Raw genomic sequence first — 13,770 nt, 5'->3', positions numbered from 1 at the left:
GGATGTCAATGTAAATCCAGCTGGAGTTGGTGTTAGAATCAAGCCGACAATCAGCATCCTCCCAGACCACTGATGTCAACAGTGGGGGATGGGTTGGCGGAGGTGTGTGTTACAGGACTGAAGGCCACTCTTGAGAACAGTCGTTCACAGTACAAAAGACTACCACCCAAGGTGGGATTCGAACTCTCAACCTTTTCTTTGATGTACCAGGCCCGGCTAGCTCAGACGGCAGAGCATGAGACTCTTAATCTCAGGGTCGTGGGTTCGAGCCCCACGTTGGGTTTCAGACTAGGGCTTAACCTGGGATGAATTTGTAGGCGTTTACCCTAGCTATACTTGGGTGTGTTACAGGACATTCTGATGTAGCATTTAAAAATTAAAGCCATTCCAAATTTCATTCATGAACTAACTTCAAATCAAATTCATGAGACAACAACATTTTCGTTACGCCGAATAGAGCAGAACCTTGCGATAGAGGCAACCCATGATGTCTATTTAGATGTAACTCGTGAACCCCAGGCACAATTTGGGTTTCACCTGTCAGGATGGCCGAGTGGTCTAAGGCGCCAGACTCAAGGGTTCACTCCTTACTCAGCAAAGAGACTTCTGGTCTCCAAATGGAGGCGTGGGTTCAAACCCCACTTCTGACAGATTATTTTACCTGCAAGTTTCATCCTTGTAGTTTGGCAAAACAGATATCTCTGCTGTAGTTTCTGTTGAAAACAAAGTGTTCCTTGAATATCTACAGGTACCATTTTGACTGAATGAAATCATGAGAACATAGAAAACCAAATTGCTGTAAGGTGTGCAACATGGATTTAGTTGTCAGTTCAAAAGATGTATTTCACTTTGCTAGAAGTTACACAGAATGTCAATGTAAATCCAGTTGGAGTTGGTGTTAGAATCAAGCCGACAATCAGCATCCTCCCAGACCACTGATGTCAACAGTGGGGGATGGGTTGGCGGAGGTGTGTGTTACAGGACTGAAGGCCACCCCTGAGAACAGTAGTCCACAGTACAAAAGACTATCACCCAAGGTTGGATTCGAACTCTCAACCTTTTGTTTGATGTACCAGGCCCGGCTAGCTCAGACGGCAGAGCATGAGACTCTTAATCTCAGGGTCGTGGGTTCGAGCCCCACGTTGGGCTTCAGAGTTTCAGACTAGGGCTTAACCTGGGATGAATTTGTAGGCGTTTACCCTAGCTATACTTGGGTGTGTTACAGGACATTCTGATGTAGCATTTTAAAATGAAAGCCCTTCCAAATCTCATTCATGAGCTAACTTCAAATCAAATTCATGAGACAACGACATTTTCGTTGCGCCGAATAGAGCAGAACCTTGCGATCGAGGCAACCCATGATGTCTAATTAGATGGAACTCGTGAACCCCAGGCACAATTTGGGTTTCACCTGTCAGGATGGCCGAGTGGTCTAAGGCGCCAGACTCAAGGGTTCACTCCTTACTCAGCAAAGAGACTTCTGGTCTCCAAATGGAGGCGTGGGTTCAAACCCCACTTCTGACAGATCATTTTACCTGCAAGTTTCATCCTTGTAGTTTGGCAAAACAGATATCTCTGCTGTAGTTTCTGTTGAAAACAAAGTCTTCCTTGAATATCTACAGATACCATTTTGACTGAATGAAATCATGAGAACATAGAAAAGCAAATTGCTGTAAGGTGTGCAACATGGATTTAGTTGTCAGTTCAAAAGATGTATTTCACTTTGCTAGAAGTTACACAGAATGTCAATGTAAATCCAGCTGGAGTTGGTGTTAGAATCAAGCCAACAATCAGCATCCTCCCAGACCACTGATGTCAACAGTGGGGGATGGGTTGGCGGAGGTGTGTGTTACAGGACTGAAGGCCACCCCTGAGAACAGTAGTCCACAGTACAAAAGACTATCACCCAAGGTGGGATTCGAACTCTCAACCTTTTGTTTAATGTACCAGGCCCGGCTAGCTCAGACCGCAGAGCATGAGACTCTTAATCTCAGGGTCGTGGGTTCGAGCCCCACGTTGGGCTTCAGAGTTTCAGACTAGGGCTTAACCTGGAATGAATTTGTAGGCGTTTACCCTAGCTATACTTGGGTGTGTTACAGGACATTTTGATGTAGCATTTTAAAATTAAAGCCCTTCCAAATCTCATTCATGAGCTAACTTCAAATCAAATTCATGAGACAACGACATTTTCGTTACGCCGAATAGAGCAGAACCTTGCGATCGAGGCAACCCATGATGTCTAATTAGATTGAACTCGTGAACCCCAGGCACAATTTGGGTTTCACCTGTCAGGATGGCCGAGTGGTCTAAGGCGCCAGACTCAAGGGTTCACTCCTTACTCAGCAAAGAGACTTCTGGTCTCCAAATGGAGGCGTGGGTTCAAACCCCACTTCTGACAGATTATTTTACCTGCAATTTTCATTCTTGTAGTTTGGCAAAACAGATATCTCTGCTGTAGTTTCTGTTGAAAACAAAGTGTTCCTTGAATATCTACAGGTACCATTTTGACTGAATGAAATCATGAGAACATAGAAAACCAAATTGCTGTAAGGTGTGCAACATGGATTTAGTTGTCAGTTCAAAAGATGTATTTCACTTTGCTAGAAGTTACACAGAATGTCAATGTAAATCCAGCTGGAGTTGGTGTTAGAATCAAGCCGACAATCAGCATCCTCCCAGACCACTGATGTCAACAGTGGGGGATGGGTTGGTGGAGGTGTGTGTTACAGGACTGAAGGCCACCCCTGAGAACAGTAGTCCACAGTACAAAAGACTATCACCCAAGGTGGGATTCGAACTCTCAACCTTTTGCTTGATGTACCAGGCCCGGCTAGCTCAGACGGCAGAGCATGAGACTCTTAATCTCAGGGTCGTGGGTTCGAGCCCCACGTTGGGTTTCAGACTAGGGCTTAACCTGGGATGAATTTGTAGGTGTTTACCCTAGCTATACTTGGGTGTGTTACAGGACATTCTGATGTAGCATTTAAAAATTAAAGCCATTCCAAATTTCATTCATGAACTAACTTCAAATCAAATTCATGAGACAACGACATTTTCGTTACGCCGAATAGAGCAGAACCTTGCGATAGAGGCAACCCATGATGTCTATTTAGATGTAACTCGTGAACCCCAGGCACAATTTGGGTTTCACCTGTCAGGATGGCCGAGTGGTCTAAGGCGCCAGACTCAAGGGTTCACTCCTTACTCAGCAAAGAGACTTCTGGTCTCCAAATGGAGGCGTGGGTTCAAACCCCACTTCTGACAGATTATTTTACCTGCAAGTTTCATCCTTGTAGTTTGGCAAAACAGATATCTCTGCTGTAGTTTCTGTTGAAAACAAAGTGTTCCTTGAATATCTACAGGTACCATTTTGACTGAATGAAATCATGAGAACATAGAAAACCAAATTGCTGTAAGGTGTGCAACATGGATTTAGTTGTCAGTTCAAAAGATGTATTTCACTTTGCTAGAAGTTACACAGAATGTCAATGTAAATCCAGCTGGAGTTAGTGTTAGAATCAAGCCGACAATCAGCATCCTCCCAGACCACTGATGTCAACAGTGGGGGATGGGTTGGCGGAGGTGTGTGTTACAGGACTGAAGGCCACCCCTGAGAACAGTAGTCCACAGTACAAAAGACTATCACCCAAGGTGGGATTCGAACTCTCAACCTTTTGTTTGATGTACCAGGCCCGGCTAGCTCAGACGGCAGAGCATGAGACTCTTAATCTCAGGGTCGTGGGTTCGAGCCCCACGTTGGGCTTCAGAGTTTCAGACTAGGGCTTAACCTGGGATGAATTTGTAGGCGTTTACCCTAGCTATACTTGGGTGTGTTACAGGACATTCTGATGTAGCATTTTAAAATTAAAGCCCTTCCAAATCTCATTCATAAGCTAACTTCAAATCAAATTCATGAGACGACATTTTCGTTACGCCGAATAGAGCAGAACCTTGCGATAGAGGCAACCCATGATGTCTATTTAGATGTAACTCGTGAACCCCAGGCACAATTTGGGTTTCACCTGTCAGGATGGCCGAGTGGTCTAAGGCGCCAGACTCAAGGGTTCACTCCTTACTCAGCAAAGAGACTTCTGGTCTCCAAATGGAGGCGTGGGTTCAAACCCCACTTCTGACAGATTATTTTACCTGCAAGTTTCATCCTTGTAGTTTGGCAAAACAGATATCTCTGCTGTAGTTTCTGTTGAAAACAAAGTTTTCCTTGAATATCTACAGGTACCATTTTGACTGAATGAAATCATGAGAACATAGAAAACCAAATTGCTGTAAGGTGTGCAACATGGATTTAGTTGTCAGTTCAAAAGATGTATTTCACTTTGCTAGAAGTTACACAGAATGTCAATGTAAATCCAGCTGGAGTTGGTGTTAGAATCAAGCCGACAATCAGCATCCTCCCAGACCACTGATGTCAACAGTGGGGGATGGGTTGGCGGAGGTGTGTGTTACAGGACTGAAGGCCACCCCTGAGAACAGTAGTCCACAGTACAAAAGACTATCACCCAAGGTGGGATTCGAACTCTCAACCTTTTGTTTGATGTACCAGGCCCGGCTAGCTCAGACGGCAGAGCATGAGACTCTTAATCTCAGGGTCGTGGGTTCGAGCCCCACGTTGGGTTTCAGACTAGGGCTTAACCTGGGATGAATTTGTAGGTGTTTACCCTAGCTATACTTGGGTGTGTTACAGGACATTCTGATGTAGCATTTAAAAATTAAAGCCATTCCAAATTTCATTCATGAACTAACTTCAAATCAAATTCATGAGACAACGACATTTTCGTTACGCCGAATAGAGCAGAACCTTGCGATAGAGGCAACCCATGATGTCTATTTAGATGTAACTCGTGAAACCCAGGCACAATTTGGGTTTCACCTGTCAGGATGGCCGAGTGGTCTAAGGCGCCAGACTCAAGGGTTCACTCCTTACTCAGCAAAGAGACTTCTGGTCTCCAAATGGAGGCGTGGGTTCAAACCCCACTTCTGACAGATTATTTTACCTGCAAGTTTCATCCTTGTAGTTTGGCAAAACAGATATCTCTGCTGTAGTTTCTGTTGAAAACAAAGTGTTCCTTGAATATCTACAGGTACCATTTTGACTGAATGAAATCATGAGAACATAGAAAACCAAATTGCTGTAAGGTGTGCAACATGGATTTAGTTGTCAGTTCAAAAGATGTATTTCACTTTGCTAGAAGTTACACAGAATGTCAATGTAAATCCAGCTGGAGTTGGTGTTAGAATCAAGCCAACAATCAGCATCCTCCCAGACCACTGATGTCAACAGTGGGGGATGGGTTGGCGGAGGTGTGTGTTACAGGACTGAAGGCCACCCCTGAGAACAGTAGTCCACAGTACAAAAGACTATCACCCAAGGTGGGATTCGAACTCTCAACCTTTTGTTTAATGTACCAGGCCCGGCTAGCTCAGACCGCAGAGCATGAGACTCTTAATCTCAGGGTCGTGGGTTCGAGCCCCACGTTGGGCTTCAGAGTTTCAGACTAGGGCTTAACCTGGAATGAATTTGTAGGCGTTTACCCTAGCTATACTTGGGTGTGTTACAGGACATTTTGATGTAGCATTTTAAAATTAAAGCCCTTCCAAATCTCATTCATGAGCTAACTTCAAATCAAATTCATGAGACAACGACATTTTCGTTACGCCGAATAGAGCAGAACCTTGCGATCGAGGCAACCCATGATGTCTAATTAGATTGAACTCGTGAACCCCAGGCACAATTTGGGTTTCACCTGTCAGGATGGCCGAGTGGTCTAAGGCGCCAGACTCAAGGGTTCACTCCTTACTCAGCAAAGAGACTTCTGGTCTCCAAATGGAGGCGTGGGTTCAAACCCCACTTCTGACAGATTATTTTACCTGCAATTTTCATTCTTGTAGTTTGGCAAAACAGATATCTCTGCTGTAGTTTCTGTTGAAAACAAAGTGTTCCTTGAATATCTACAGGTACCATTTTGACTGAATGAAATCATGAGAACATAGAAAACCAAATTGCTGTAAGGTGTGCAACATGGATTTAGTTGTCAGTTCAAAAGATGTATTTCACTTTGCTAGAAGTTACACAGAATGTCAATGTAAATCCAGCTGGAGTTGGTGTTAGAATCAAGCCGACAATCAGCATCCTCCCAGACCACTGATGTCAACAGTGGGGGATGGGTTGGTGGAGGTGTGTGTTACAGGACTGAAGGCCACCCCTGAGAACAGTAGTCCACAGTACAAAAGACTATCACCCAAGGTGGGATTCGAACTCTCAACCTTTTGCTTGATGTACCAGGCCCGGCTAGCTCAGACGGCAGAGCATGAGACTCTTAATCTCAGGGTCGTGGGTTCGAGCCCCACGTTGGGTTTCAGACTAGGGCTTAACCTGGGATGAATTTGTAGGTGTTTACCCTAGCTATACTTGGGTGTGTTACAGGACATTCTGATGTAGCATTTAAAAATTAAAGCCATTCCAAATTTCATTCATGAACTAACTTCAAATCAAATTCATGAGACAACGACATTTTCGTTACGCCGAATAGAGCAGAACCTTGCGATAGAGGCAACCCATGATGTCTATTTAGATGTAACTCGTGAACCCCAGGCACAATTTGGGTTTCACCTGTCAGGATGGCCGAGTGGTCTAAGGCGCCAGACTCAAGGGTTCACTCCTTACTCAGCAAAGAGACTTCTGGTCTCCAAATGGAGGCGTGGGTTCAAACCCCACTTCTGACAGATTATTTTACCTGCAAGTTTCATCCTTGTAGTTTGGCAAAACAGATATCTCTGCTGTAGTTTCTGTTGAAAACAAAGTGTTCCTTGAATATCTACAGGTACCATTTTGACTGAATGAAATCATGAGAACATAGAAAACCAAATTGCTGTAAGGTGTGCAACATGGATTTAGTTGTCAGTTCAAAAGATGTATTTCACTTTGCTAGAAGTTACACAGAATGTCAATGTAAATCCAGCTGGAGTTAGTGTTAGAATCAAGCCGACAATCAGCATCCTCCCAGACCACTGATGTCAACAGTGGGGGATGGGTTGGCGGAGGTGTGTGTTACAGGACTGAAGGCCACCCCTGAGAACAGTAGTCCACAGTACAAAAGACTATCACCCAAGGTGGGATTCGAACTCTCAACCTTTTGTTTGATGTACCAGGCCCGGCTAGCTCAGACGGCAGAGCATGAGACTCTTAATCTCAGGGTCGTGGGTTCGAGCCCCACGTTGGGCTTCAGAGTTTCAGACTAGGGCTTAACCTGGGATGAATTTGTAGGCGTTTACCCTAGCTATACTTGGGTGTGTTACAGGACATTCTGATGTAGCATTTTAAAATTAAAGCCCTTCCAAATCTCATTCATAAGCTAACTTCAAATCAAATTCATGAGACGACATTTTCGTTACGCCGAATAGAGCAGAACCTTGCGATAGAGGCAACCCATGATGTCTATTTAGATGTAACTCGTGAACCCCAGGCACAATTTGGGTTTCACCTGTCAGGATGGCCGAGTGGTCTAAGGCGCCAGACTCAAGGGTTCACTCCTTACTCAGCAAAGAGACTTCTGGTCTCCAAATGGAGGCGTGGGTTCAAACCCCACTTCTGACAGATTATTTTACCTGCAAGTTTCATCCTTGTAGTTTGGCAAAACAGATATCTCTGCTGTAGTTTCTGTTGAAAACAAAGTGTTCCTTGAATATCTACAGGTACCATTTTGACTGAATGAAATCATGAGAACATAGAAAACCAAATTGCTGTAAGGTGTGCAACATGGATTTAGTTGTCAGTTCAAAAGATGTATTTCACTTTGCTAGAAGTTACACAGAATGTCAATGTAAATCCAGCTGGAGTTGGTGTTAGAATCAAGCCGACAATCAGCATCCTCCCAGACCACTGATGTCAACAGTGGGGGATGGGTTGGCGGAGGTGTGTGTTACAGGACTGAAGGCCACCCCTGAGAACAGTAGTCCACAGTACAAAAGACTATCACCCAAGGTGGGATTCGAACTCTCAACCTTTTGTTTGATGTACCAGGCCCGGCTAGCTCAGACGGCAGAGCATGAGACTCTTAATCTCAGGGTCGTGGGTTCGAGCCCCACGTTGGGCTTCAGAGTTTTAGACTAGGGCTTAACCTGGGATGAATTTGTAGGCGTTTACCCTAGCTATACTTGGGTGTGTTACAGGACATTCTGATGTAGCATTTTAAAATTAAAGCCCTTCCAAATCTCATTCATGAGCTAACTTCAAATCAAATTCATGAGACGACATTTTCGTTACGCCGAATAGAGCAGAACCTTGCGATAGAGGCAACCCATGATGTCTATTTAGATGTAACTCGTGAACCCCAGGCACAATTTGGGTTTCACCTGTCAGGATGGCCGAGTGGTCTAAGGCGCCAGACTCAAGGGTTCACTCCTTACTCAGCAAAGAGACTTCTGGTCTCCAAATGGAGGCGTGGGTTCAAACCCCACTTCTGACAGATTATTTTACCTGCAAGTTTCATCCTTGTAGTTTGGCAAAACAGATATCTCTGCTGTAGTTTCTGTTGAAAACAAAGTTTTCCTTGAATATCTACAGGTACCATTTTGACTGAATGAAATCATGAGAACATAGAAAACCAAATTGCTGTAAGGTGTGCAACATGGATTTAGTTGTCAGTTCAAAAGATGTATTTCACTTTGCTAGAAGTTACACAGAATGTCAATGTAAATCCAGCTGGAGTTGGTGTTAGAATCAAGCCGACAATCAGCATCCTCCCAGACCACTGATGTCAACAGTGGGGGATGGGTTGGCAGAGGTGTGTGTTACAGGACTGAAGGCCACCCCTGAGAACAGTAGTCCACAGTACAAAAGACTATCACCCAAGGTGGGATTCGAACTCTCAACCTTTTGTTTGATGTACCAGGCCCGGCTAGCTCAGACGGCAGAGCATGAGACTCTTAATCTCAGGGTCGTGGGTTCGAGCCCCACGTTGGGTTTGAGACTAGGGCTTAACCTGGGATGAATTTGTAGGTGTTTACCCTAGCTATACTTGGGTGTGTTACAGGACATTCTGATGTAGCATTTAAAAATTAAAGCCATTCCAAATTTCATTCATGAACTAACTTCAAATCAAATTCATGAGACAACGACATTTTCGTTACGCCGAATAGAGCAGAACCTTGCGATAGAGGCAACCCATGATGTCTATTTAGATGTAACTCGTGAACCCCAGGCACAATTTGGGTTTCACCTGTCAGGATGGCCGAGTGGTCTAAGGCGCCAGACTCAAGGGTTCACTCCTTACTCAGCAAAGAGACTTCTGGTCTCCAAATGGAGGCGTGGGTTCAAACCCCACTTCTGACAGATTATTTTACCTGCAAGTTTCATCCTTGTAGTTTGGCAAAACAGATATCTCTGCTGTAGTTTCTGTTGAAAACAAAGTGTTCCTTGAATATCTACAGGTACCATTTTGACTGAATGAAATCATGAGAACATAGAAAACCAAATTGCTGTAAGGTGTGCAACATGGATTTAGTTGTCAGTTCAAAAGATGTATTTCACTTTGCTAGAAGTTACACAGAATGTCAATGTAAATCCAGCTGGAGTTGGTGTTAGAATGAAGCCGACAATCAGCATCCTCCCAGACCACTGATGTCAACAGTGGGGGATGGGTTGGCGGAGGTGTGTGTTACAGGACTGAAGGCCACCCCTGAGAACAGTAGTCCACAGTACAAAAGACTATCACCCAAGGTGGGATTCGAACTCTCAACCTTTTGTTTGATGTACCAGGCCCGGCTAGCTCAGACGGCAGAGCATGAGACTCTTAATCTCAGGGTCGTGGGTTCGAGCCCCACGTTGGGTTTCAGACTAGTGCTTAACCTGGGATGAATTTGTAGGTGTTTACCCTAGCTATACTTGGGTGTGTTACAGGACATTCTGATGTAGCATTTAAAAATTAAAGCCATTCCAAATTTCATTCATGAACTAACTTCAAATCAAATTCATGAGACAACGACATTTTCGTTACGCCGAATAGAGCAGAACCTTGCGATAGAGGCAACCCATGATGTCTATTTAGATGTAACTCGTGAACCCCAGGCACAATTTGGGTTTCACCTGTCAGGATGGCCGAGTGGTCTAAGGCGCCAGACTCAAGGGTTCACTCCTTACTCAGCAAAGAGACTTCTGGTCTCCAAATGGAGGCGTGGGTTCAAACCCCACTTCTGACAGATTATTTTACCTGCAAGTTTCATCCTTGTAGTTTGGCAAAACAGATATCTCTGCTGTAGTTTCTGTTGAAAACAAAGTGTTCCTTGAATATCTACAGGTACCATTTTGACTGAATGAAATCATGAGAACATAGAAAACCAAATTGCTGTAAGGTGTGCAACATGGATTTAGTTGTCAGTTCAAAAGATGTATTTCACTTTGCTAGAAGTTACACAGAATGTCAATGTAAATCCAGCTGGAGTTGGTGTTAGAATCAAGCCGACAATCAGCATCCTCCCAGACCACTGATGTCAACAGTGGGGGATGGGTTGGCGGAGGTGTGTGTTACAGGACTGAAGGCCACCCCTGAGAACAGTAGTCCACAGTACAAAAGACTATCACCCAAGGTGGGATTCGAACTCTCAACCTTTTGTTTGATGTACCAGGCCCGGCTAGCTCAGACGGCAGAGCATGAGACTCTTAATCTCAGGGTCGTGGGTTCGAGCCCCACGTTGGGTTTCAGACTAGGGCTTAACCTGGGATGAATTTGTAGGTGTTTACCCTAGCTATACTTGGGTGTGTTACAGGACATTCTGATGTAGCATTTAAAAATTAAAGCCATTCCAAATTTCATTCATGAACTAACTTCAAATCAAATTCATGAGACAACGACATTTTCGTTACGCCGAATAGAGCAGAACCTTGCGATAGAGGCAACCCATGATGTCTATTTAGATGTAACTCGTGAAACCCAGGCACAATTTGGGTTTCACCTGTCAGGATGGCCGAGTGGTCTAAGGCGCCAGACTCAAGGGTTCACTCCTTACTCAGCAAAGAGACTTCTGGTCTCCAAATGGAGGCGTGGGTTCAAACCCCACTTCTGACAGATTATTTTACCTGCAAGTTTCATCCTTGTAGTTTGGCAAAACAGATATCTCTGCTGTAGTTTCTGTTGAAAACAAAGTGTTCCTTGAATATCTACAGGTACCATTTTGACTGAATGAAATCATGAGAACATAGAAAACCAAATTGCTGTAAGGTGTGCAACATGGATTTAGTTGTCAGTTCAAAAGATGTATTTCACTTTGCTAGAAGTTACACAGAATGTCAATGTAAATCCAGCTGGAGTTGGTGTTAGAATCAAGCCGACAATCAGCATCCTCCCAGACCACTGATGTCAACAGTGGGGGATGGGTTGGCAGAGGTGTGTGTTACAGGACTGAAGGCCACCCCTGAGAACAGTAGTCCACAGTACAAAAGACTATCACCCAAGGTGGGATTCGAACTCTCAACCTTTTGTTTGATGTACCAGGCCCGGCTAGCTCAGACGGCAGAGCATGAGACTCTTAATCTCAGGGTCGTGGGTTCGAGCCCCACGTTGGGCTTCAGAGTTTTAGACTAGGGCTTAACCTGGGATGAATTTGTAGGCGTTTACCCTAGCTATACTTGGGTGTGTTACAGGACATTCTGATGTAGCATTTTAAAATTAAAGCCCTTCCAAATCTCATTCATGAGCTAACTTCAAATCAAATTCATGAGACGACATTTTCGTTACGCCGAATAGAGCAGAACCTTGCGATAGAGGCAACCCATGATGTCTATTTAGATGTAACTCGTGAACCCCAGGCACAATTTGGGTTTCACCTGTCAGGATGGCCGAGTGGTCTAAGGCGCCAGACTCAAGGGTTCACTCCTTACTCAGCAAAGAGACTTCTGGTCTCCAAATGGAGGCGTGGGTTCAAACCCCACTTCTGACAGATTATTTTACCTGCAAGTTTCATCCTTGTAGTTTGGCAAAACAGATATCTCTGCTGTAGTTTCTGTTGAAAACAAAGTTTTCCTTGAATATCTACAGGTACCATTTTGACTGAATGAAATCATGAGAACATAGAAAACCAAATTGCTGTAAGGTGTGCAACATGGATTTAGTTGTCAGTTCAAAAGATGTATTTCACTTTGCTAGAAGTTACACAGAATGTCAATGTAAATCCAGCTGGAGTTGGTGTTAGAATCAAGCCGACAATCAGCATCCTCCCAGACCACTGATGTCAACAGTGGGGGATGGGTTGGCAGAGGTGTGTGTTACAGGACTGAAGGCCACCCCTGAGAACAGTAGTCCACAGTACAAAAGACTATCACCCAAGGTGGGATTCGAACTCTCAACCTTTTGTTTGATGTACCAGGCCCGGCTAGCTCAGACGGCAGAGCATGAGACTCTTAATCTCAGGGTCGTGGGTTCGAGCCCCACGTTGGGTTTGAGACTAGGGCTTAACCTGGGATGAATTTGTAGGTGTTTACCCTAGCTATACTTGGGTGTGTTACAGGACATTCTGATGTAGCATTTAAAAATTAAAGCCATTCCAAATTTCATTCATGAACTAACTTCAAATCAAATTCATGAGACAACGACATTTTCGTTACGCCGAATAGAGCAGAACCTTGCGATAGAGGCAACCCATGATGTCTATTTAGATGTAACTCGTGAACCCCAGGCACAATTTGGGTTTCACCTGTCAGGATGGCCGAGTGGTCTAAGGCGCCAGACTCAAGGGTTCACTCCTTACTCAGCAAAGAGACTTCTGGTCTCCAAATGGAGGCGTGGGTTCAAACCCCACTTCTGACAGATTATTTTACCTGCAAGTTTCATCCTTGTAGTTTGGCAAAACAGATATCTCTGCTGTAGTTTCTGTTGAAAACAAAGTGTTCCTTGAATATCTACAGGTACCATTTTGACTGAATGAAATCATGAGAACATAGAAAACCAAATTGCTGTAAGGTGTGCAACATGGATTTAGTTGTCAGTTCAAAAGATGTATTTCACTTTGCTAGAAGTTACACAGAATGTCAATGTAAATCCAGCTGGAGTTGGTGTTAGAATGAAGCCGACAATCAGCATCCTCCCAGACCACTGATGTCAACAGTGGGGGATGGGTTGGCGGAGGTGTGTGTTACAGGACTGAAGGCCACCCCTGAGAACAGTAGTCCACAGTACAAAAGACTATCACCCAAGGTGGGATTCGAACTCTCAACCTTTTGTTTGATGTACCAGGCCCGGCTAGCTCAGACGGCAGAGCATGAGACTCTTAATCTCAGGGTCGTGGGTTCGAGCCCCACGTTGGGTTTCAGACTAGTGCTTAACCTGGGATGAATTTGTAGGTGTTTACCCTAGCTATACTTGGGTGTGTTACAGGACATTCTGATGTAGCATTTAAAAATTAAAGCCATTCCAAATTTCATTCATGAACTAACTTCAAATCAAATTCATGAGACAACGACATTTTCGTTACGCCGAATAGAGCAGAACCTTGCGATAGAGGCAACCCATGATGTCTATTTAGATGTAACTCGTGAACCCCAGGCACAATTTGGGTTTCACCTGTCAGGATGGCCGAGTGGTCTAAGGCGCCAGACTCAAGGGTTCACTCCTTACTCAGCAAAGAGACTTCTGGTCTCCAAATGGAGGCGTGGGTTCAAACCCCACTTCTGACAGATTATTTTACCTGCAAGTTTCATCCTTGTAGTTTGGCAAAACAGATATCTCTGCTGTAGTTTCTGTTGAAAACAAAGTGTTCCTT

General features: G+C 44.4%; 30 non-coding genes across 30 annotated transcripts; all 30 read left to right on the top strand.

Moving 5' to 3' along the window:
• Window positions 1-210: 210 nt before the first annotated feature.
• Window positions 211-283, top strand: trnak-cuu (transfer RNA lysine (anticodon CUU)). Its single transcript has one exon. It is a non-coding gene; the product is annotated as a tRNA-Lys (tRNA).
• Window positions 284-539: 256 nt separating this feature from the next.
• Window positions 540-650, top strand: trnal-caa (transfer RNA leucine (anticodon CAA)). The gene is made up of 2 exons: window positions 540-577; window positions 605-650. It is a non-coding gene; the product is annotated as a tRNA-Leu (tRNA).
• Window positions 651-1,076: 426 nt separating this feature from the next.
• On the top strand, window positions 1,077-1,149 carry trnak-cuu (transfer RNA lysine (anticodon CUU)). Its single transcript has one exon. It is a non-coding gene; the product is annotated as a tRNA-Lys (tRNA).
• A 264-nt stretch (window positions 1,150-1,413) lies between these two features.
• Window positions 1,414-1,524, top strand: trnal-caa (transfer RNA leucine (anticodon CAA)). The gene is made up of 2 exons: window positions 1,414-1,451; window positions 1,479-1,524. It is a non-coding gene; the product is annotated as a tRNA-Leu (tRNA).
• A 763-nt stretch (window positions 1,525-2,287) lies between these two features.
• Window positions 2,288-2,398, top strand: trnal-caa (transfer RNA leucine (anticodon CAA)). Its single transcript has 2 exons — window positions 2,288-2,325; window positions 2,353-2,398. It is a non-coding gene; the product is annotated as a tRNA-Leu (tRNA).
• Window positions 2,399-2,824: 426 nt separating this feature from the next.
• Window positions 2,825-2,897, top strand: trnak-cuu (transfer RNA lysine (anticodon CUU)). Its single transcript has one exon. It is a non-coding gene; the product is annotated as a tRNA-Lys (tRNA).
• Window positions 2,898-3,153: 256 nt separating this feature from the next.
• Window positions 3,154-3,264, top strand: trnal-caa (transfer RNA leucine (anticodon CAA)). Its single transcript has 2 exons — window positions 3,154-3,191; window positions 3,219-3,264. It is a non-coding gene; the product is annotated as a tRNA-Leu (tRNA).
• Window positions 3,265-3,690: 426 nt separating this feature from the next.
• Window positions 3,691-3,763, top strand: trnak-cuu (transfer RNA lysine (anticodon CUU)). Its single transcript has one exon. It is a non-coding gene; the product is annotated as a tRNA-Lys (tRNA).
• A 261-nt stretch (window positions 3,764-4,024) lies between these two features.
• trnal-caa (transfer RNA leucine (anticodon CAA)) lies at window positions 4,025-4,135 on the top strand. The gene is made up of 2 exons: window positions 4,025-4,062; window positions 4,090-4,135. It is a non-coding gene; the product is annotated as a tRNA-Leu (tRNA).
• Window positions 4,136-4,561: 426 nt separating this feature from the next.
• trnak-cuu (transfer RNA lysine (anticodon CUU)) lies at window positions 4,562-4,634 on the top strand. The gene has a single exon. It is a non-coding gene; the product is annotated as a tRNA-Lys (tRNA).
• A 256-nt stretch (window positions 4,635-4,890) lies between these two features.
• On the top strand, window positions 4,891-5,001 carry trnal-caa (transfer RNA leucine (anticodon CAA)). Its single transcript has 2 exons — window positions 4,891-4,928; window positions 4,956-5,001. It is a non-coding gene; the product is annotated as a tRNA-Leu (tRNA).
• A 763-nt stretch (window positions 5,002-5,764) lies between these two features.
• Window positions 5,765-5,875, top strand: trnal-caa (transfer RNA leucine (anticodon CAA)). The gene is made up of 2 exons: window positions 5,765-5,802; window positions 5,830-5,875. It is a non-coding gene; the product is annotated as a tRNA-Leu (tRNA).
• Window positions 5,876-6,301: 426 nt separating this feature from the next.
• trnak-cuu (transfer RNA lysine (anticodon CUU)) lies at window positions 6,302-6,374 on the top strand. Its single transcript has one exon. It is a non-coding gene; the product is annotated as a tRNA-Lys (tRNA).
• A 256-nt stretch (window positions 6,375-6,630) lies between these two features.
• trnal-caa (transfer RNA leucine (anticodon CAA)) lies at window positions 6,631-6,741 on the top strand. Its single transcript has 2 exons — window positions 6,631-6,668; window positions 6,696-6,741. It is a non-coding gene; the product is annotated as a tRNA-Leu (tRNA).
• Window positions 6,742-7,167: 426 nt separating this feature from the next.
• Window positions 7,168-7,240, top strand: trnak-cuu (transfer RNA lysine (anticodon CUU)). Its single transcript has one exon. It is a non-coding gene; the product is annotated as a tRNA-Lys (tRNA).
• A 261-nt stretch (window positions 7,241-7,501) lies between these two features.
• trnal-caa (transfer RNA leucine (anticodon CAA)) lies at window positions 7,502-7,612 on the top strand. The gene is made up of 2 exons: window positions 7,502-7,539; window positions 7,567-7,612. It is a non-coding gene; the product is annotated as a tRNA-Leu (tRNA).
• Window positions 7,613-8,038: 426 nt separating this feature from the next.
• Window positions 8,039-8,111, top strand: trnak-cuu (transfer RNA lysine (anticodon CUU)). Its single transcript has one exon. It is a non-coding gene; the product is annotated as a tRNA-Lys (tRNA).
• A 261-nt stretch (window positions 8,112-8,372) lies between these two features.
• On the top strand, window positions 8,373-8,483 carry trnal-caa (transfer RNA leucine (anticodon CAA)). The gene is made up of 2 exons: window positions 8,373-8,410; window positions 8,438-8,483. It is a non-coding gene; the product is annotated as a tRNA-Leu (tRNA).
• A 426-nt stretch (window positions 8,484-8,909) lies between these two features.
• trnak-cuu (transfer RNA lysine (anticodon CUU)) lies at window positions 8,910-8,982 on the top strand. The gene has a single exon. It is a non-coding gene; the product is annotated as a tRNA-Lys (tRNA).
• Window positions 8,983-9,238: 256 nt separating this feature from the next.
• trnal-caa (transfer RNA leucine (anticodon CAA)) lies at window positions 9,239-9,349 on the top strand. Its single transcript has 2 exons — window positions 9,239-9,276; window positions 9,304-9,349. It is a non-coding gene; the product is annotated as a tRNA-Leu (tRNA).
• Window positions 9,350-9,775: 426 nt separating this feature from the next.
• Window positions 9,776-9,848, top strand: trnak-cuu (transfer RNA lysine (anticodon CUU)). Its single transcript has one exon. It is a non-coding gene; the product is annotated as a tRNA-Lys (tRNA).
• A 256-nt stretch (window positions 9,849-10,104) lies between these two features.
• On the top strand, window positions 10,105-10,215 carry trnal-caa (transfer RNA leucine (anticodon CAA)). Its single transcript has 2 exons — window positions 10,105-10,142; window positions 10,170-10,215. It is a non-coding gene; the product is annotated as a tRNA-Leu (tRNA).
• A 426-nt stretch (window positions 10,216-10,641) lies between these two features.
• Window positions 10,642-10,714, top strand: trnak-cuu (transfer RNA lysine (anticodon CUU)). The gene has a single exon. It is a non-coding gene; the product is annotated as a tRNA-Lys (tRNA).
• A 256-nt stretch (window positions 10,715-10,970) lies between these two features.
• trnal-caa (transfer RNA leucine (anticodon CAA)) lies at window positions 10,971-11,081 on the top strand. Its single transcript has 2 exons — window positions 10,971-11,008; window positions 11,036-11,081. It is a non-coding gene; the product is annotated as a tRNA-Leu (tRNA).
• A 426-nt stretch (window positions 11,082-11,507) lies between these two features.
• On the top strand, window positions 11,508-11,580 carry trnak-cuu (transfer RNA lysine (anticodon CUU)). The gene has a single exon. It is a non-coding gene; the product is annotated as a tRNA-Lys (tRNA).
• A 261-nt stretch (window positions 11,581-11,841) lies between these two features.
• Window positions 11,842-11,952, top strand: trnal-caa (transfer RNA leucine (anticodon CAA)). Its single transcript has 2 exons — window positions 11,842-11,879; window positions 11,907-11,952. It is a non-coding gene; the product is annotated as a tRNA-Leu (tRNA).
• Window positions 11,953-12,378: 426 nt separating this feature from the next.
• trnak-cuu (transfer RNA lysine (anticodon CUU)) lies at window positions 12,379-12,451 on the top strand. The gene has a single exon. It is a non-coding gene; the product is annotated as a tRNA-Lys (tRNA).
• A 256-nt stretch (window positions 12,452-12,707) lies between these two features.
• trnal-caa (transfer RNA leucine (anticodon CAA)) lies at window positions 12,708-12,818 on the top strand. The gene is made up of 2 exons: window positions 12,708-12,745; window positions 12,773-12,818. It is a non-coding gene; the product is annotated as a tRNA-Leu (tRNA).
• Window positions 12,819-13,244: 426 nt separating this feature from the next.
• Window positions 13,245-13,317, top strand: trnak-cuu (transfer RNA lysine (anticodon CUU)). Its single transcript has one exon. It is a non-coding gene; the product is annotated as a tRNA-Lys (tRNA).
• Window positions 13,318-13,573: 256 nt separating this feature from the next.
• trnal-caa (transfer RNA leucine (anticodon CAA)) lies at window positions 13,574-13,684 on the top strand. Its single transcript has 2 exons — window positions 13,574-13,611; window positions 13,639-13,684. It is a non-coding gene; the product is annotated as a tRNA-Leu (tRNA).
• The last annotated feature ends 86 nt before the right edge of the window (window positions 13,685-13,770 follow it).

Source organism: Anarhichas minor, unplaced genomic scaffold (genome assembly GCF_050575085.1).
Source record: "Anarhichas minor isolate MPS153535 unplaced genomic scaffold, ASM5057508v1 ptg000007l, whole genome shotgun sequence".
Classification (NCBI taxonomy): domain Eukaryota; kingdom Metazoa; phylum Chordata; class Actinopteri; order Perciformes; family Anarhichadidae; genus Anarhichas; species Anarhichas minor.
This window is presented reverse-complemented; position numbering and strand designations above follow the sequence as displayed.